The 21570-nt window shown below is 41.2% G+C and overlaps 1 protein-coding gene across 26 annotated transcripts in view; it reads left to right on the top strand.

The window, feature by feature from the left end:
- Positions 1 to 21570, top strand: part of CALD1 (caldesmon 1) — a 237455-nt gene that overhangs the window by 62038 nt on the left and 153847 nt on the right. For 6 of the 26 annotated variants that reach the window (XM_043539452.1, XM_037877086.2, XM_043539483.1 and 3 more), the window contains exon 2: positions 2706 to 2846. The exons of the other annotated variants lie outside the window; for them this stretch is intronic. The gene's annotated coding sequence lies outside the window, so the exon portion shown is untranslated. The remainder of the gene's footprint in view (positions 1 to 2705; positions 2847 to 21570) is intronic. 26 annotated transcript variants of the gene reach the window in all.

Below are 21570 nucleotides of genomic sequence, written 5' to 3'. Positions count from 1 at the left end.
TTAAGCCCTCAGAATAGGCCTGTGTGGAAAATAGGTGGTGCATAATCTTGTGCTGGCTCTCTGCACCAGCTGAATTTCACTCTCCAAGAATGGTTCATCCCTAAGGTCCTGACCATGCAACTGCATCTCTGCAAAGCCTCATCTTCAGTGGTCCAAGGCAGCCCAACCTCTGCAGGCTCACCAGCAGCAATTCCGGGCCCAAGGGCAGAACAGTCAATGGGCCCCTGCTGGCGCCCAGTGAGCTGCCGATTGTGCTGCTGGGCGCACTCTTCCGGCATGGCCAGGGCTTCCACATGCCTTCCCAGCTGCCTTCGCCGCTGCTGGTACCACCCCGCGCGTGCCTAGGAGCATAGGGCCGACTTCCAGGTTTCCTGGGGGGTGCTTGACACCCCGCTCAGTCCTAGGCCCCTTCCCCCAATGCCCTACCCCCCGGCCCCACCTCTTCCCACCCCTGTTCTGCCCCCTACCCTGAGGACATCCTATATACAACTGGTGCCTTCTCATAGTGGGGGGTATGCAAGATCTAAAGGGCAGATCACGTGTCATTCCCCCCCGTGCCCAGCCCAGGGCCACCGCGCTCTCCCCGCCCCATGTTACGGCACGTTCTGCCACTCTCCCTGGTGGGCAGGAGCCCAAGCGGGGAGCAGGAGGGAGCCCCTTTTAACACTGGCCCCTCCCGGTCACTGCTCTGCAGCCCTGCCTGGCAGCTGCCTGACAGAGCCTGGCTGGAGAGGAGGCGGCTTCCGCTCCCCATCTGGCTTGGCTGCCAGGGACCCTGAGTCTGGGCAGGGAGCAGAAGTCACCTCCCCAGCCAGGCTCTCTCAGGCAGCTGCTGCGCGGGGCTGCAGAGCAGCATCTCAGTGGCTGGTCCTGCCCCTTCCACTCCCGGCATCTGGGGCATGTGTTGCCCAGGCCCATCCCTTCCCTGCGTCTTCCCACCCCCTGCTCCTCCCACTCCCCCCAGCACCTCCGGCACGCCGCCAAACAGCTGACGGTGGCGGGCGAGAGGCACTGGGGGAGGATGGGGATGAGCTGATCAGCGGGGCCCGCTGCTGGCAGGAGGCACTGTGGGGGGAGGAGGGGGCCGCCAGTGGGTGCTCAGCACCCACTTGGTGCCTATGTCTAGGAGCCCTGTGGCCTGCCCACACGATTTAAAAGGGCCCAGGGCTCCCGGCTGCTGCCACCGCTGCTACCGCGGCAATAGCCAGAGGTCCCGGGACCTTTTAAATTGCTCAGGCCCCTGGGCAATTGCCCTCTTTGCCCCCCACCCCGTTGGCAGGCCTAAACCTCTGTGTCTGTGCAGAGCCTTTGAAGTCAGTGGGGTTCTACACAGGGGTCCATCCATGCTCCGGTGCATGTGTCAATCCATGCACATGAATTTGTAGGATAGAGCCAGAATGTACAATTAAAAATAAGCAAATAAAAATGTGACTCTAAGTCTTATATGAATAGTGTGGCTGGCATGGCTGCTAATTGGCTTTATCAAACTGTAATGGGAAAGAAAGGTCAGGAATCCAGCAGTTGGTTTGACTGGGACAAAATACATTTGATGATGTATTCAGAAAAGTTCAAAATAGCCTTTAAATGGTACCAATATCACTCTAGAATGCTGCATTTACAACATACTTTTCCCCTCTGCTAGTTATATATTTATCTTTTTTGCAAGGTAATAGGCAAATTATATAGATTACTTGGCAGTTTAAAAAAGAAACTAACAGAGTTCCCTTGTCCCGATAGCTTAAATTCCAAACTGCTACTCATTTGAGGAACTGGACCCATCGCGAGAGCTGGTTGAATAATATTCTTCAGATAATTTGACAAATGTCACTTTTTTTCCAAATAAATTATTCAATGAATAGCTTAAAAATATTTGCTGAGAAATAGCATCATAATATTAAATAAATAAATGCCCTAACCACGCTGAATAATTTAAAAAAAATAAAGAAAAATATGTCAGGAGATTAAATACAAAAGGGATTTGGTAATATCATGGAAGCTAAGATCATCTGAAATAAGGTCCTGGGACAATAATTGAACTGACGTACAATAGCTTCTAAAGAACAGCATGCACCTTGTTAACGTAATCCCTGAAAGGCTTCCAAACTTCCTGAAATCTGGCCCTTCTGTTCCCGAGTGTAAATATGATCTCATAGGAAATAATCTGGGAGAGGCAGACTAACTCCTCTGCACAGTCAAGGTGGCATTGTTCTTTTAATACCCTAGGTTTTCTCTTTTGTAGTGGTAAAGACCCATTTTTTCATGCTTTGTGTGTATAAAAAGATCTTCTATACTTTCCACAGTATGCATCCGATGAAGTGAGCTGTAGCTCACGAAAGCTTATGCTCAGATAAATTGGTTAGTCTCTAAGGTGCCACAAGTACTCCTTTTCTTTTTGTGAATACAGACTAACACGGCTGTTACTCTGAAACCAACTTTGCCTTTGCAGCCAAGTCCCCAGTATCAAAAATTGCAGTGATTTCAGTGGGGTTTCACTAGTGTATAACTGAGATTAGAACTGGTCCTAATAAATTGGTGTGGCTTAAATACTGGCCTTGATATAGTTTATTATCCATCTCCCAGCTTTCTACCAAAACTCCTTTAAAATGTAACATCCTAAAACATATGCCACCAATCATTCTTTAAGATGGAGAGAAAAATTAAGAGTACAGACAAGGGGACAAAGATATTTCTTGCAATCGTTCCAGATATATCGAAGAAGGTAAGCAGGATTAAAGCATAGATTGAAGTCCAGGAGCTTCTGAGTTGGTGTGACAAGAAGGGCTGTAAGAAAAGATACCCATCTCACATCAGGTCCTGATCCTGCAAGCTCTGCTATGTGGAAATTGGTAAGAAGTTTAGAATGTATATACCTGCATTGGGCCCCTTGTAAAATACCTCTTTCTCCAGATGTTTACCTCACACAGAGTGCTTTAAAGGTTCTGTAATAATTTTGGGTATGCCCAGGACTTCCTTACTTTATATAGCCCAAGAAGGGAAGCACACTAAGTAGCCTCTATCGCTGAAAGCCTTGTACGGCAGCTAGTGTTTATCAATCTTCACTGGCAGTGGAGAAAGAACAAAGGTATCTGTTTTTTGTTTAGTTAATGTGAACGGATAGTAACTGTGCTGAATTGCAATTGCTCTGAGCCTAAGCAGAGAGTTCTGTGGCACACTGCAAAGTTGTTAAGTTTGGCACTCGGCACTGGTTTCCAGTCAAACATTTTCTTAACCATATTAGGTTATATGGAAATCAGCCAACAAGCAATAGGCTTTTGATGTACTTATTGTTTGTGCACACATTTTATGTACCAGACAGCCACTGTTTTACATAATAACATTTAGCAGGTTTAATAAAATGGGACAAATGTAGCTAAATTTACTATTACAATTTTATAATTAAAAAGAGAGCCTAGGGAAAAGGAACAACAGTTTTGTATGATTCACCCCAAAGTATTATTACATGTAGCACTTTTTATCCAAGGATCTCAAAGTGTTTACAAATATTAATTGAACACTCCAACAAAAAGGTGATAGGTAAATATTATGCTATTTCCCAGGTGAGAAATGGAGGCACAGAAAGATGATGTGACTTGACCAAGGTCACCCTGTAAGTTAGTGCCACAGCTGCTTTAAACCAGTTCCCTGCTCTAATCATTAGACAGATCAGCTCCCACTAACGAGGATCACTGACGTTCAGATAAAATAATGCTCCCAATGAACCTTTCAGCAAGGCTAGAATCTTCAACAAGATCCGCACACCTCTATGTACTACTTCCTGGTTTCAGCCAGGAACAGAAGGTATCATGAGCAATGCTGTTCCTCTGTTCTTGTAATATTGCCAGGCTATCCCAAACTAGAAAATATTGGGAATCCAAGAAAAGAGCCTAATGTCACAAGAGTGCCTCAGAATCATAGGTATTAGAGAGGGAAAGGACTTATTCAGCACATCTGTTCCAAATCCCTGACAATGAGTTGTTTCCTATTGAACATCTACTAGTTTTTTGTTGTCTAGATTTAAAACACACGAATGATGGTGTTTCCATGTTTCTTGGTCAACTACTCTACAGTAGGACTGGTCAAATTTTTCTGTCAAAACTGGTTTTTGACGGAAAATTGAATGTTCAACTAAATGACATTTTCCTTGAAATTCTTGGCTTTTTTAACAAAAAAACCAAACACCAAAAACTTCAATTCTGAAATTCACCGTATCTCATGAGAGCTGTGATTTCGGCCCTTCATGCCCCCATTCTCCTCTGTGGGCTGAATCCCCTTGCCAGACTACACATGCCTCCTAGCATGACAACAGGAATCCCGTGATGCACCGAGGTGGCTCAGCAAGAGGGGAGACTGTTGTGCATCATGGAAGAGGTAACTCAGCCAAGGAGCCTAGCTCACAGAGAAGAATGGGGGATGAAGCACCGTAGCAGCCCAGGTAGTCAGTTTTATGTAGAACTGAGCTGAAACAAAACTTTCAATTTTGTTTCACAAATTGAAATGAGAACTTTCATTTTGGGAATTCTATCTTTAAAACACTTCATTTCAATCAAAAAATATGTCATCTTGAAAGTGTTCAGTTTTTGGCTGACAGCTCCATGGAAAATCTTATCTTTTCATCAAAGACGTTTTCCAACCAGATCTCTTTCAGAGCCTAATAGATGTCACTATTAGAAATATTTTCCTGATATTTTCCAATCTTAATTTGGTCTTATTATTCATAGCTATAAAACCTTGTTTAATTCAGAATAATTCCTTGCCCTCCTTGCTAATGCTTTCAAATACTTGTAGACAGTTGTCACATCCGTTCCTTAGTATTTAGTCAATAAATGCATATTTAGCTCTTTTAATCTTTCTTTGCAAGTCAATCTCTCCTGTTTCCTGATAACTTTTATGGCTCTTTTGGAGGAAGATCACAGGTTGTTATATGACTCAGGAAATGAGTTGCCTGGAACTGAATGCTGTATTCCAGGTGTGATCACACCAGAGCTGTATATTACCCCTCTGCTCCATGACAATGATGCCTTTTGAATACAGCCCCAAAGCACTTGGGCTTTTGTTACTGCCATGTCCTAGTCCAACCTCCAAAGAAATTGGGATAAACAATCCAAATCTTTAAACCTTTTGAGCTTCACTGTAGCTAATTTTGATATAGTTCAAAGATACAATAGTGACTGAAATGCCTGCCCTTAATTTGTAGCTAAAGAGAATCATCTCTCGAAGCTGGAACTCAAGCCTGGGAAAGAGAACTTGTTTGTTCTAACCCTGGTTCTGCTGCTGACTTGCTATGTGACCTTAGACAAGTTACTTAAGTTCTCTGCTTCAGTTTCCCTCTCTGTAAAAGGAGGGTGATACCCCAGTAACCACACTTAATGGGGTTGTTATGAGGTTTAGCTAATGTTTGTATAATGCTTTGATAACGCTTTCCACTTTTAGTACATTACATTACTTGGGCAAGTGATGGTGACAAAGCACGTTACATATTACCTGTGAATTTACATTATATGGTCCCATTGATACTGAGAACTACAGTCACCAGAAATTCCACTTCAGCACAGTCATTCATCATTCTGTTTGCTAAAAGAGGAGGAGAACTAAATAAAGCAAAATGGATCAACTTCATCTTAGGTGTAACTCTAGCAAGTTCACTAGCAGTGCATTTGGGCCAATGTGCCTAAGAAATAAGCACATTTGGAGCCTTGTTGATTTTGAAAAAGACTTCTACAATTAAATATGTAATCAGCTAAAGATCTTGAAGTGATTGTTTGATGTTGTATGAGGAAGAAAGAGGAAACAACAAGGTCCTGACTCTCTGTTGCCCTGCAACTGTAAAGACGTTTACACCAGAGTGAAATGAATGCAAAGTGGATGTAAAATGCTACAAAATCAGAATGATAAAGGGCACAGTGAGTGTAAAATACTATTATACATCCACAGTACATTGGTGTAAATGATGATACAAGCAGAGCAATGGACAATCAGGACCCCCACAGCTTAATCCTGCAAACCCTGACTCTCACAATTAATCTTTAATTGAGCCCATCCCTGCTTATGTGAGTCAGGGTTTGCAGGATTGGGCCCAAGACACTATATAAACTTGTAAATGTGTCTGATTTATATCATTATTAAACTAGGTTGACTTTTTCGGAGTGAACAGTTTGAGGTTGCTGAAAATAAACCTGATCGAAGAAAGGAATTCTCTCAGAGATAGTTCACGTTTACTCAGTTGCTGATATAATCTTAGCTATAAGAGATTACAAAACCACTGGAATGAGTAGCTTCCTTATCTGAGTGTAATGCCCAAGATTAAGGCTTTTGCTGTGTATTTCATAGAGACCAGGACTGGGATGAGGCATGATGAGAAGGTAGCAATGAGTGATCTGAAGTATGCAGAGAAGAAGCTCAGGGTTGCACCATTCTTGAGGGATTAGAAATATTTATGTTATCTACATGTGTCAGAAGCCATTGCTCTATAAATAAAATCAAGTTAATTTAACATAAAACTGGTAGAGATGGTAACCGCACCGTTAAATTCAGACAAATAGGAGAGGGAGTGGGTGGAGACTCAAATACCCATACTAGAAGGACCCTAACTTTTGATTCTAGTTTAATTCTCCCAAGAACTATTTGTGTGAAATTTTGGTCCAAGATAACAGCTATTCTTGAGAGAATCTGATCTCGCCATTTTCAGATATTTCAGGCTAAAATCTCCTGGGAACAGTTTCCAAGATTTTGGCACCATCTGATCTGAACTCTGAACCAGACTTAAATTCCACAGCATAACCTGATCTGGACCCAAATAGTATCTCCTCCAGTGCTCATCTGCCTGCAGACGGTGGAATCTAGTTGTTGTTTTTTTTTTAATTCTCAATTTTATATATATATATATATATATATATAAAATTTTGAAAGTAAAAAGAAATCATCCACAGTTTCCCTCTAACCAGATTAAGATTTCATGTTTCTACTCCGTTACAAATGATTATCAGCAGAGACTAATGAAACCTAAAATAGGTAGGCAAAAATGTGGTTCCAACTCTACAACTATTTACCCTTATTATTGTTCATGTTTGTATGTTATGGTAATACCTAGCGGGTTCAGCTGAGATTGGGGCTGCATTGTGCTAGGAACTTCACAGACATCTAGGGAGTGTAAATCCCTGCCTCTAAGAATTTACAATCTAGACAAGATGAAGGTTAAGAGGGGAATCTCTTTGCGCAAGGTCATAAGCGGAGCTGGGACTAGAACCCTTGTCTCATGACTCCTACGCTAGTGCCCTATCCACTAGAACACTGTCCCTTTTATATAGAAAGCAGTTTTCTTGGCAGCTCTGCTGACAGGTACAGAGGGTATTGGAGCCTTGAACCCACCTCCTTCCCCCAACCCTGCTAGGGCACTAGCCCCATGAAATCCTTGTGCTCATGGCAGCAGAAGCATCTGTTGCAGCTGTGCACTGCACATGATGTGCGTTCCCTCGATAGAGGCCCCTTCCACAACCATATACGGGCTGGCCACAATCTGGGCCTAAGCTTCAGAGTTTTCAATAAACTCCTAAATAAAACGGTGTGTTTTTTCTAGAGATAGGTCCAAGTTACGAAGCTGGATGAGATCTGGATCCAAATGTACTTTGTGTGTGTGTATTCTGATTCAATATTCCATTTTGCCCCATCTCTAATTTTTCATTGGCAGAATTACAATGCTTTTTTTGCATCTGCCTGCAGAGTACCTCGTTGTGTCATGTAAACTAGGGACGGATCCAGAAATACTACCACATTTACCCATAATTCACAGATAATTTCTTTTTATTGTTGTATTTTTTACTGTTCCAAAATTTTAGCTAATCAAAATTTTGGAAAAATGATTAAATAGCTTGGCCATAATATGTTATTTTATGACTGTTAATAAAATGTCTAGTTATTCATGTTCAGATAAGAGCAATCAAATCTCTTGCTTGAGGGCATGAGCTGATTACTACAGGGTTCAGAAAGGAATTCACCTGTCTCCCTGCATGCAGCATTATACAACTACCTAGGTGCATGATGGGTATTTTTCACCTTTTTTTGAAGCCATAGGTATTGCTACTGCTGGAGGCAGGACACCAAAATTAGTACAGAAAATCCTTAGATTCCTATGATCCAAGCAGTTGACACAGAAATATATGCATAAAAAGAAGAAAATATAGAATCATAGAAAAGTAGGGCTGGAAGGGATCTTGAGAGGTCATCAAGTCCAGCCCCCTGTGCTGAGCAGGACCAAGTAAACCTAAAGCAACCCTGACAGGTGTTTGGCCAACCTGTTCTTAAAAATCTCCAATGATGAGCATATCTCAAACAAATTAAATAAGTGGAGAGTTAAAGTGAAGTCAATAGTGTGTATAGGAGGAGAATTTCTAATGCACTCCCTTTTAAAAGTCAAGGGAAGTTGGTCATTTTAACAGCCCTTCGTGTCTTTGAAGACCTTCCTCTTAGCTTTCTGATTACAGTTTTAAATTGTAACTTTATTCAGAGGAAAAGGGATTGAGTTAACATGAAGATTAAAATGTTAATGTTTTGCAAAATTCCTGCCACATCTTCAGTGTTTAAAGCTATCCCAGTATGTTTTTTGTATATTGATTGTATTGTTGGCTTATTGAGCATAGACAACATTCATAGTTGTATTTAAAATGCGCAGGTGATTTTGGTAGATTCGTTGCAAATCTTTGATACCTTTGGTCATTTGTTTTTATGGATCTCGTGTTGAATCCTGTGGTGGTTTCCTCTGCAAGGGTTCCTTAAAGGACTGGTAATAATGAGGCATACTTCTTCTCTCTCTGGTCTTCTGGGGATTCCATTCTGGCAGTCCCTCTTTTTTTAAGATGTTCATGTGGCTTGTAGAGGAGAGAGTGAAGTTTTGCTGCAGTGTCAGGGGTCTCCCAAATGGGTAAATTGAAACATAAAAAGAATGGGTGACTAGGTGAAGGTCACACAGGTGACAGTGATCTTGGATTAGAATTCAAGAGTTCCTGGCTTTGTTCCCAAGGCTCACTAGATCTTTTTACCAAAATCCCATTTATTATGGACTAAACCTACATGCATTCTGTATATGGAACTCCCCTTGAAAACAATGGAAGTTGAAGTGTAATTTTAGGTAAGTTCTATGGCCTGTATGCATGTTGAATTTGACTCCAAGCCAACTGAAGTGAAAGGCAGTCTTTCCATGGTCTTCAATAGGCTTTGGATCAGACACATCACCATTTCCCTGAGGCCTTGACCATAGGCACTGACTCTGTGGATGCTCTGGGGCTTTGGGAAAAAAAACGGTGGGTACTCAGCACCCCCCAGCCACAGCTGTTCGGCGGTGCCGCCAATCAGCTCTTTGGCTGCGCCTCTGATCAGGTAATCCGGGGCGCTGCCAAACAGCTGATTGGGGACACCACCAAACAGTTGTTTGGTGGCTTGGGGAGAGGCTTCGGAGAGGGCATAAAGCAGCAAGCAGCAGGTGGGCGGGGGCCTCGGAGTGGGGGGCGGGAAGATGTGAAGCGAGGGTGGGGCCTTGGGGAGAGGGCGGAGCAAGGGTGGGGCCTCAAGGAAGAGGACGGGAGGGGGCCTCAGGGTGGAGTGGGGGTGAAGGACTCCTGGGAAAAGGAAAAGTTGGCACCTATGGCCTTGACCCAGCAGTTCTGTCATATTTATTTTTTTTGAGCTAACTTAAGAGTTTTATTAACTGTGTGTTACAATGTCTACAATGAACATCTGGCTAATATTTAAATAAGAGCATGACTCTCCAGGTGTCAGTCATCTAGGCAAAATAGTTGCAGCTAAGCATAACTAATCAGCCCTGCACCTAATCATCAACTTTCAACGTTTCTTTGCAATTGCTAGGGCACCTTCTAATGAGAAAATATAAATGACAGACATTACAAAGATGCAAAATTATGTTTTTAATTATCCACTTTTAGTTTTAAGAACCAAAATACACCTCTGTGCCTTTAGCTCCATAAATGTTTGATAAAAACATTGCTATGTAGTATCAATACTAAATACAAGGGATATGGCGTGAAGAATTAAAATACAATCACAGAAAAGATAAATATAATTAATTACCAGTTTATATTTGTATAACACTAAGGATCTCAAAGTGGATTTCAAACATTAATGAATGGAATGTTACGTGTCCTTAAATATTTATTTATTTTTTCTGTGGTAGCACCTCTGTAACTAGTCACAGACCAGGACCCCATTATGCTAGGTCAGTGGTGGACAACCTGTGGCCATGGCCCACCACTGCAGTAGGTACTGTACAAACACAAAACAAAAAGACCATCCCTGCTCACATCTCTGGGAGGTACAGAGGAATTATCTTTACTTTGCATATGATTAAAATGAGGCAAAGAAAAGCAAAGTGACTTGCTTAAGGATGTCTAGGTAGAGCTGACTTCAGATCCAGATCTCTTGGCTCCTAGATATGTGCCTTAACCATAAGACTGCCATGCTTCCTGTTTATTAAAAATGCAAATAAAGTGTAAATTATTAAAATATAAAATAAATCATAAAAAGCTAAAAATGCTCACATGGAGTATGACCTACTGGATAGTGCACTGGACTGGGACTCAGGAAACTGGGTCCTCTTCCTGGTTCTGCCATTGGCCCACTGGGTGACCGTGGACAAATCACTTCACCTTTGTGCCTCAGTTTCTCTTTCTTTAAAATGGAGATAATGATACTTTGTAAATCACTTTGAGATCTAGATGAAAAGCATGATATAGGTAATTAGGTACAAGGAACTAGATAATTTTATTTTTAGAAGTCAGGGTGGGATGGACTGAAATAATATATTAGAGGAATCCTTAAAGGATAGGTGACATTAAAGCTTAGCTACTTCCCATGATGGAGTTCCCTTATTAGGTCTTGAATATATTATAATGTTAATTCCTTGGGACCCTATCCTTCAAGGTGCTGAGTATTGTATTGCTGCAAACTGGAGCGCACCCCAACTCCCACTGAAGTCAGTGGAAGTTGAGTGTTCAGTAGCTCATGAGAGTCTCTCAACACCAACCCCTTGGTTTCTATATAAAACTTTCCAGACAGGGTGGACTGTACAGAGAAGGCCTGATTCATTCTATAGCTATGTCCCAGTGTCCCAGTGGTTAGTTTTTTTTGGACTCTGCATATTCCATGACTGATGGAGCCACGTTCATAGAGCTTTCCATAAACCACATCATTCTTAAAAGAAATTTATGGACTCAAATTGGTAACTAGTTACATAGGAGAAATAGCAACATATCTGATTACCATACAAAGGAAAATCTGGGTTTACCACTAATTGCAGATAAACATTAATACTTGCAAAAGAGACACGTATGATCTATTTGTACGTGTCTTATGTTTCCATAATTAAATATTAAAACGTCTTTAAGTTTTAAATAGTCTTCTGAAAAAAAAAGTGGGGGTGGGGAGGGTCATTAGTCTCTGGTGGTTGTCACAAATGATTAATAGTTTGCTCTTCTGACAAAAGTAGGCTTTGGTTCAGCAAAGCACTTAAGCATGTACATAACTTTAAGCACGTGCTTAAGTGCTTTGCTGAAATTGGGTCCTAGCCCGCCAAATTTCTTTCAAAGTGAGACTAGACTGAAATAATAAATAAATCTGTTAAGGTGCTACCTACTTCTTTCTGCCTATGCCAAATTATTGGGCAAGTGCAAGCTAATGTCTTACCAAAAAAGGGCACAAGTCCATTTTTCCCCCTTACAATGAGTAATTCACATCCTGTCTCAGCTGGAAGTTTCTCTGTTAATTGTAGAACTAGTGAAATGGTGACAACTCAAAAGCCAAGAAAACAAAAGCTGAAGTATTGAGATGGAAGAGGTTTTAGTCACTGTTTGATTTTTGTATATCTTTGTTAAGACCTAATTAACTTCAGTGGGTAGCATTTTAAAAAAAGGAAACATTTGTTAAGATTCAACACCCTCTTCCCTTCCTTTTAGGGGTTTAAGAGCTAACAATAAACATTCCCTATTCCCCTCAGTGGCTCTTCAACAAAACCCAGGAAGACTAGCATTATGAATGAAATCCTGACCCTACTGAAACCAATGACAGAATCACATTGACTTCAATAGGGCCAGGATTTCACCCTACTTTCCAAGATAAAAAACAAGCAGGGGGGAAAAAAATGACTTTTGTTAAAACATCCAAAAACATAGAGCAAAACAAGTGCAAGCCCATTTTAAAAAAATCCACTGAAGGTGTACTTTAAAGGTATTTCCATTTAGATAATTTCAGTGACTAAATATTACCATTGCTCTCAAATGGTAATATTTTTATATGCACAGGAAATATCGTCTCGCTTTTGTACAGTGTCTTTCACTTTCCCCACACCAATATCCAGCCTCTTATAGGGTGGGGCACATCAGTTTTATACAATGCACACCAATATTAGACAATCATGTAGGGTAGAAAGCGAAGAAGAGAAAGGGAAGAAATACAGTGAGTTTGGGGATAGGTAGAACTATCCACGTTCAGATTTGCCCAAGCGCCGCTACTCCTGTGAGAAGCTCTGAGATTTTTAATAACCACAAGAGGTGAAGACCTAGGGTTAGGTTCTCAGGCCAAGTTGGGTCCCCTTTATGCCATCTGAGTGGTGCAAAAGGGATGTAATCTGGCCCCAGATACCAGTTGGGAATTCTCTGGGCAGAGGCGTTGCCAGCTTGATTCCTGTGTAAACCTCCTCAGTACCACGTAGCATAGGCAGTGTAATGGGGTGGGGAGCTTCAGTTTGCTTCCTTATAACAATTCTCTGCTGGTGTATGGTCCATTAGGGACCACAGACAGCAGTCATAAGTTAGAGCAGCCTCTAGGCTTATTTGAATTATACCAGGCAGGGTCTGGGACAGCTTGAGAATCAGGGAGCCATAACGAGCTTCCTGACAACTCCCCCCACCCATCAAGATATGCATCACGTAGGAGAGAATGTGTTTTTTCTCTCATATGAAAGATAGAACCTCCAACAGTGCAGGCCACCCACCATGCAAAGGCATTGATTCCATTACTGACTCTGAGGAAAGAGCGCCACTTACCATCAGCACTTACTACTAGAAATGGATTTTCCGTGGAGGTCGATTAGCCAAACACTTAACCAGGCTCAGACTGAGGTTGCACAAAGAGTGGAAAACGATTTTGTTTATTCATATCTTCTTCATATTCATTTAGTTTATTGCACCATTTTCTTTCCTTTTTTTATATTTGACAGCAGCAAATATATTCAATTGAGTGTTGTATAAACCCTTGCCGGGCTTATCATTGATATGGCTACATGCATGAAAACAAAAACGTCAGGAGGTTCAGTTCTGCGTGTCTGAGGCAAAGCTGCCATCGCCCTTAATAGGAGCTTTTCTTGAATGAGGGGTGCACAATCAATATTACAGTGAGGAAAATTTGGCACACAAGGGCAAAATCTATAGGAATGACTTGAATGTTTTATCAGAATTTGCCTATATCTTTATAATCAGAAAAGGAAATTCAAACATTCTCTATTTTTATGTTCTAGTAGTATTTATAGGCCCCTAACTGAGCTGAGGGCCTCACTATGCTAGGCATTGCACAAACACTTAGTGAGAGACAGTCTCTGCCCTAAAAGCTTAGAATCTAAGGCTTTGTCTACACTGCACTTTCATCGGTAACACTTTTGTTGTTCAGGGCTGTGAAAAAAACACCCCCCCCCCGAACGACGAAATTTTTACCGATGACCGGCGCCGGTGTGGGCAGTACACTCTCCCGCCAACAAAGCTACCGCCTCTTATTGGGGGTGGATTTATTTTGTCTGCGGGAGAGCTCTCTCCTGCCGACAAAGAGCAGCTACACCGCGCACCTTTTAGCGGCATGGCTGTAGCGGCACAGCTGTGTTGCTAAAAGGTGCGTTGTGTAGAAATAGCCTAAGTAGACGAGAAACAAAAGTTGGGACGGGAAACAGAGGCACACAAAAGAGAAGTGACTTCCAGGAAAATTACGCATCAGGTCAGTCTGAGCACAGGGAATACAAGCCACGAGTCTTGAGTCCCAGGTGAGTGCTCTATTTGCTAGAACATGTTGCCCCTTTTCTAGCTGGTTAATCCATTTCATTCTCAGGTTCTGTTTATTTTACACTGTTTGAATGTTCAATGTGGGAATAACCATCATGTCCGCAAACCTCTCCATTGAGGCACTTGTGCCTGGAGTGTCTCCTCCTATGGTACAATCTAGACAGGATGGGGATCCGGGGCTGTCCCCTCTCTGCTTGTGGATTGCTTTGCCCCTTAATGTGAACCACAGTAGATTACTTACCTCTAGCTGGGAAAGACTGGAGACTTTTTTGGTCCCTTTTGACTTTTGTTTTGTTTGTGTGAATGCATTTGTCATTTTTGGCACCTTGGTGGATGGATTATTGGGGAATTTGCTACGTGGCTTGAGTTCTGTTTAGTTATTTGGCCATGCTGCTTGTTTGAAATTCCTAAAGTATTTTTTAATGTGTGCTAGTGATTCAGAGAGCTTTAGGTTTGATCACTCTAGAGAAAAGGAAGCTGATGGGGTGAAAAGAAAAGGAGCACTTGTGGCACCTTAGAGACTAACCAATTTATTTGAGCATGAGCTTTCGTGAGCTACAGCTCACTTCAGTGAGCTGTAGCTCACGAAAGCTCATGCTCAAATAAATTGGTTAGTCTCTAAGGTGCCACAAGTGCTCCTTTTCTTTTTGCGAATACAGACTAACACGGCTGTTACTCTGAAACCTGATGGGGTGACTATTTTTAATAAACCTGCCTACTTAGTTGTTGTCAGGACACTTATGATCCTGAAATATGCTGAGCACCCGTAACTGCCACTGACTCTAATAGGAATTGAGGCTTCTTAGCACCACAGGGGAGGTGCTCCTTAGGTTCCAGGATCAGGCTCCAAATGATGAAATAAAATGCCTCCAGCTGATTTCTGATCACAGCCATTAAGTTTCACACACACACACACACACACACACACACACACACACACGGGGCGTGAGGGAATAGGAAGAGAGAATTAGTGGACTATATGTGATTAATGCATACTTACTCTGTTGCCTGCAAAGGAGTCATACAATGATGAAGGGGATGCATGCTTTGATTTATTTGCTTGTAGTTTAAAGTTGTGGAGCCCTAAAAATGACTAATGAATCTCCTTTCAAGGTTCATATCTATGACCTAATTCAGATGTGCAGGAATCTAGTCTTCCCTAACTGCAGCAGAAAGTTTAGGTTTGCTCATCCAAGGAGTTATAGTCAAAGGCAGAGACACTGGACAAGATCCAGCACAAATAGCTCAGTTCCAGTGAAAACAGGAATCAGATGTACTGTGCATATGATAGACTAATAGGCCAATGCTATTTACCATATGTTAATTGCAGTTCCATTATACTAAATTTTTCTTATGTGAAATTGCTATAATTATTACCATATAATCAACATCGTAAGATGTCAGGCAGGAATACTGTGTCGTTAACAATGATTGCTGTGGTAGAATCCTTTTTTTTTTTTTTTTGTCTGTGTATCTTTTAAATTCATTCTTTAAAGCTAAGCCATGTATGCATATATTGGGTCAGATCTTCTGCTGGTGTAAGTCAGCTTAGCTCCATTTATATCAATCGAGCTATGCCGGCTAAGAATTTCTCCCATTGTGCTTTACGCTCTGGGCCTCAGAAGGTGTTTTGTTGTATTATTCTGTTTATGTCAAATATTTATAATTAAATCTGCTCATGGATTTTTGACTAAATATTTTTATTCATAAAATGCTGATTTGTCAAAATCATAGGAAAAAAATGGTTTCTATGAATTATCCAGTTCAAAAACATTTTGGAAAAAAAAAGTTTTGAAATTCGTTTTTTTTTAAATGAATTTTTTTTGCATTGAAACAACTTTTCATTTTGAAATTAACTTACTTTAGAGTTTAAAAGACAAAAATTAAAACAATGTTTTGAAATTATCAAACTGTTTTGATTGGATTTTGGGTTTGTGAAAATTTTTGAGATTTTGACTTTTTTGTCCTGAGTCAAGATGAGAATGGGGTTTTTTTTGTTTTGTTTTTAAACTCAAATTTTCATGGAACAAGAAAACCTTTTGCTGCCAGCTCTACTTGGAAATAGTTTTTATGCAATATACATTGTTAGAGTATAATATTATAATTAGCCAATTTTGCTCTCAGGAATATGGGAGTAAATCTGGATTGATCTGATCCAGGTCAGCAGAATAACTTCAAATACTATCTGGTGTGCTAACAATGATGCAATTCATAGTCATTCAGAATGACTTGGGCCAGGGAAAGAAAGCCAGTATGATTCTACCGCCTGGTGGGTAGGACACTCAGAGCATATGGAAGAGTGAAGTTCAAGTCCCTGTACCAATAATTATTTATTTAAAAGTGGAATAGTTTCAGCAGGAGAGATTGAGAGACTCCCCCAGACCCCATCAGAATATCCCATAGCCTGGTGACTAGAAGCACTCTCCTGCAATGTAGAAGACCCATGTTCAAATTGCTTTTCCTCAGGGCAAACCTATGGATCTTGTGGCATATGTATAATTGGAGGGCCAGGTCCCCTGCTATTTTTGAAAGGCCAGCTTCCCCACATGCTTAAAGATGATGAGATCCTGGAACTCCATAGAGAATATAGACACACCAATATCTAGTCATGGGCCAAATCCTGCTCCCATTGAATTCCACAGGAGTTTTACCATTGACTTCATGGGAGGTAGTAGAATCAGGTCCTATGTATATTAACTTTAATTTATAAAGATCTATCTTTGAGGCTGTGAAACAGTTTGTTTAAATAGTTTAAGTCTGTGGAGTTATATAGGTGTAAAACTAGACTGAGGACAGAATCAGACTCTCAGAAGTCACTCAGAATATACCAGTTTGTATGATGCAGCATCTACAACATTGTTCCAATGTCACTGAGAACAGAATTAAATTTTTTACCTCTTGGTGCCTATCTTCAGGTCTGGACAAGATAGGATCTGAGAGTGGTAGGGAGCAACTGTGGTTCCCCCAGTTGTGTGGCCTGTTTGGTTCCCTGTACAACTTAGAGTGGCCATGGGGCTTGTCTAAGTAATAGCCAGCTGTAGTCATGGTCCTTGCAGCAGCTGGGGTGACCAGAGTTCACTTATGCTCTGGCCACACCCCATTCCCTTTGCCAGGTCTCTGGTATGCCCTCTATGCTGGGAACTGTGAGGACCAAATTCAGAGGTGATTTATAAAGGTACATGTTGGCAAGTGAATGTGAGTCCTGAAGGTTTATATTTTAAGTTGCTCTAATGTATGTGTTGGGTGGGGGGGACAGAGATGGTGTAAATTAGACTCCCAGTGGAATCACTTCTCAATTTGACCCTTTACATTTTACAAAATTAAAGAACAGTGTTCTTTCTTTATCCTACAGATATTATTCTGGAAAATGTACTTAAATACTCAGGCCTGGTGCACTTATGGGTGTACAGTACTTGTAGTGTGTTACCACATTCCAGCTACACCAAAATGTTGTGGTTTCTCTTTGTATTTAGTTTGGAAAGAAGCTAACTTTATCCCTGAGTTCTGCAGAAAAATAATCATCCAGTACTGTGTCATTATTACACAGTCCCAAGCTGTACCAGCAGAAACAATAAAAAAAATGGGGGAGAGGGGGTGACAAAACCACAGAAGAACTTGGGCAGGGGTGAGGGGAGAAGCATTCAGAGCTTACACATAAGGTAATATAAATTAAACTCCATTCCACTAACTTAGGGTATGTCTGTACTGCAGTTGGATGTGTGATTGCAGCTCGGGTAGTTCTAATCTAGCTAACACGGCTTAAAAATATCAGTGAAGACAGGGTGGTGTGGACTTCAGTTGTATTAGCTTGCCTGGACTTAGGGGTACATACTCACATTCCTGGTCCATGCTGGGGTCTGTGCCACTGTTATTTTAGCCACACTAACTAGATTAAAGATAGAGTGGGTATACCTACCTGAGCTGCAGTCACACCTTTGATTGTAGCATAGTCCCTTAGACTCAATTCAACTGACTTACATCCATTCTGTCAAAGTGCAAGGGACTCCAAGTTGGTGTAATTGCCATCCTGAGGAGCTGCGAAGAGTTGTATCTTACAGTGTGGTAGAGGCTACTTTAACTTACACCTTCCAAATCCTGTGAATTCCAGTTATTCCCTTCGACATCCTTGCCTGTTAGCGGAGTGGCTGTAATTAGGTGTAAGAACATCCAAGTCTACATCAAGAGAAATTTGTGTACAGACCTCTAACTTGCACCACATTTCATCTTACCTCTGGATTTCCTCTTTTTTAAAAAAGAAAAATTCCAGTCCTAGTTCCCTTTTTGTGTCATAATTAGATAAGAACGTTGATTATGGGACAGTTTTAATAAAAGCTGATTAAACACCATTTTCAGCTTTCATATAGATGCCTGACTGAGCCTTTATTAAATCTGTCCCAAGCTGAGACTATTGGCCAATTTAGGAGGCTGATAAATCATGTTTTCTATGGTTGACTAAAGAGAGGTTTGACTGTTTGTTGTCATTTCACATGTTGGGTCAAATTCTGCTCTCTTCTGAACACATGAAACCCCATTTGAATAAGATTATTTAAATCCCATTAAGTTTATTATTGTTACTGTATATTACTCCTGGGGAAATTCTGCTCCAAAAACAATAAAATTCTGTGCCAAAAATTAAAATTCTGTGCACAATATTTTAAAATTCTGCATATTTTATTTGTCAAAATAACACAATATAATCATGCCAGTTTCAATTATTTTGCTAATTTATTTCAAAATACCCATCATCAAGTATGTCTGTAACAATATAGACAACAAAAAAGATTCAGGAAATGTATTTTGACAAATAGATTCCTTACTAGGCATATTAATACAGAACTTTGAGTAATAATTCATTTAAACTACAAAACAAAAATGTATTTCCCCCAGAAGCAGTGCAAAGGCTTGGGGGAGTCAGGGTAACGGAGGAGCTGAGGGCAATGGAAGTAATTGCTTGAAAGGAGCCAGGGAGTGAACCCTGGAAGGCTGTTGGCTGTGGATGGGAGAAGTATGGAACAGGTTTTTTGGGGTGGGGGGGGAGGGATGGTTAGGGAGTTGGGGAGCCTCCCCCATGCAGACCCTGGCTGACTCTGAGCCCCTCCAATTCAGCCAAGCATATCTACACATATCCCCATGTGTCCATGCACCCTCACTCCCTATTCAGCCAGGCATAGCTGCCCCTGTCCCCATGTGTCCCTGCACCCCCACTGAGCTACTCCCACTCTTCCTGTCCCCATATGGCCCAGCACCCTCACTCCCATTCATCCCCTGGCTCAATGTTGTTACCCCACTAGCTCCTGTGACCCCGTCTCAATCTGTCCCCCCACAACCCTTCTGAATCCCCTGTCGGTGTGACCACCCAGCAGTTACATGTGCCCTGTTCTCTCTCCCCCATATCCCATGCCTCCTCACCTGGCCCCACAGTGTGCCCCCCCCCACTCCACAGCTGGCTTCTTTGTTCTTGAACCAGCTCCTCTCTCTTCTGGCACCACATCAAGCCTGTCAGAATCAATTATTTTGCAGGGGTGGGGGAAGAGAATCTGTGGCGGACATTCATTCCGTGTTTGTGCAGTGATGCAGAATTCCCCCAGGAGTAGTATATGTTAGGGATAGGGCAACATTGGGACCCATCTTTTTTATTGTTTTATTTTCCTCCTGTACTCTCAGTTTTAATTGTTTGGATGCAGACTTTGGTTGGCCAAACAGGTGCCTGGAGTTTTGTGTGCTGGCAGGAAAAAAACCCCTATGATGACTATTACTTCGGTTCTGGTTCAGATGGAGAACTCAGTTTCATACGAATTACTGTTTGTGGTGAAGAGGCCATTTTGTTACGCAACAAAATCTCTTTACCCCATTCGCTAACTGTCCGTCTTTGCATGGTGTCCAGTCCCCTCCCCCTCCCCTCCCCCAAAAAGAATTTAAATAAATCAATCTTGAAAATGAGATATTTGCATCCTTCAGTTAAAGACTTTTTTTCATACACACACCTAAACTAAGATACTAAATGAGAGAGGATGGTTTAGGGGTTAGAGCACTGGCTTAGGAAAGTTGGGTTTAGGTTCCTCCTCCCCAATGGACTTTGCATGTGACTTTGGGCAAGTCATTTAGCCTCCTGAGTTTCTCTTCTGCAAAATGGGGATAAAAGTACTTTCCTACCTCACAGGGGTTTTGTGAGGATAAATACATTAAATAGATTGTGAGATGCTCAGATACCATGGCAATGGAGACCATATACATAGATTACATAGAAATGAAAAAATTAATGATTTTTACTTAATGATGATTACAGATAGGGCTGCACTTACAAATGACAAGAGATTATAAAACCTTAACTTAGAAAAGAGCAGTTATTATGTGAAGGCCTATACTACATGGCATTCTTCCACACTTGCTCATGTTGAGTAATGCTTTACTTATCAACTGGCCCCATTGATTTCAGCATGAGTGTGGGTGGCAGTACTGGGTGCTAAATCACTAGTCTCAGTCCAATCACTAGTGGGCTAAATCACAGTTTGCTAAAGGCACCACCCTGATTTTTGGCACCCATGCTGAAAAGCTCAGAGAGGCCAAGTGTTAAATGGCAATCAAGACTGACTTTATGCTATCCCTCCAGGTTAGAGCTGAAACAGGTTGGTGAGGAAGCTTTCGTGTCTGATAACAGTGCTGTACCTATTTTGCAGATCAAAGGAAGACTTTATTGTCTAAGGTTTACAATCAAACACCAGCACCAACTTCACATAGAAAACGTTGGTAATTACTTGGTTTCTCATTTTTAATAATATAAAATGGAAATCAGTTATCACTCAAAAATAAATACATTAAAGGAACACTGTTGTTATTTTTCACAGTCTCACTGCTAAGTGAGTAGATCTGAGATATTGTCACATAAAGGCATTGTTTCTGCAGTTCAGAGTAAGCATTCCAGGCATTTCAAGGCAGTTTTAAAATCTATGGGAAAAAGTCAAAGGGGGAGTATCTGGAAGAATTGTTGGCCTTTCTAAATTCCAGCTAAGCAATCCCAAGATGATCGTTATTCAGGAGGTTTCGGCACTCCAGTGCTTAAAAGTTAAAAATAGAAAAATATCTGGGAGATGATGAATGGGTTTGAGGAGAACAATGTAACTGTTTGGGTAAATGTAGTTTTGTGGATTAAACTCAAAAATATACTGCCACAGATATCTAATCTCTCTAAACTGTCTTTCTCTTTCTCTGCTTCTCTCTAATCATGTCTTGCTCCTAAACTGTCTAAAATGAGCCTTAGATAAAACACCTTCATTTTACCCAAAAGTATTAAAATTGAATTTAGCTACCTTTTACAATTATTGTATACAGCAGTAAATTGATGTTGATTCCCTCCCTCTTATACCCCTTTACATACCACCTCTGCATTTTGGCACAGTAGTTATAAACACATGTATAATATATATTCATGGGACTTATAACTATAACAAATTTGGCTCTCTCACTTTTATTATTGTTTTTTCTTAAATTAATAAATGTAATAACGTTCCCCTCAGTTGTAAGC

Source organism: Chelonia mydas, chromosome 1 (assembly GCF_015237465.2).
Source record: "Chelonia mydas isolate rCheMyd1 chromosome 1, rCheMyd1.pri.v2, whole genome shotgun sequence".
Classification (NCBI taxonomy): Eukaryota; Metazoa; Chordata; order Testudines; family Cheloniidae; genus Chelonia; species Chelonia mydas.
This window is presented reverse-complemented; position numbering and strand designations above follow the sequence as displayed.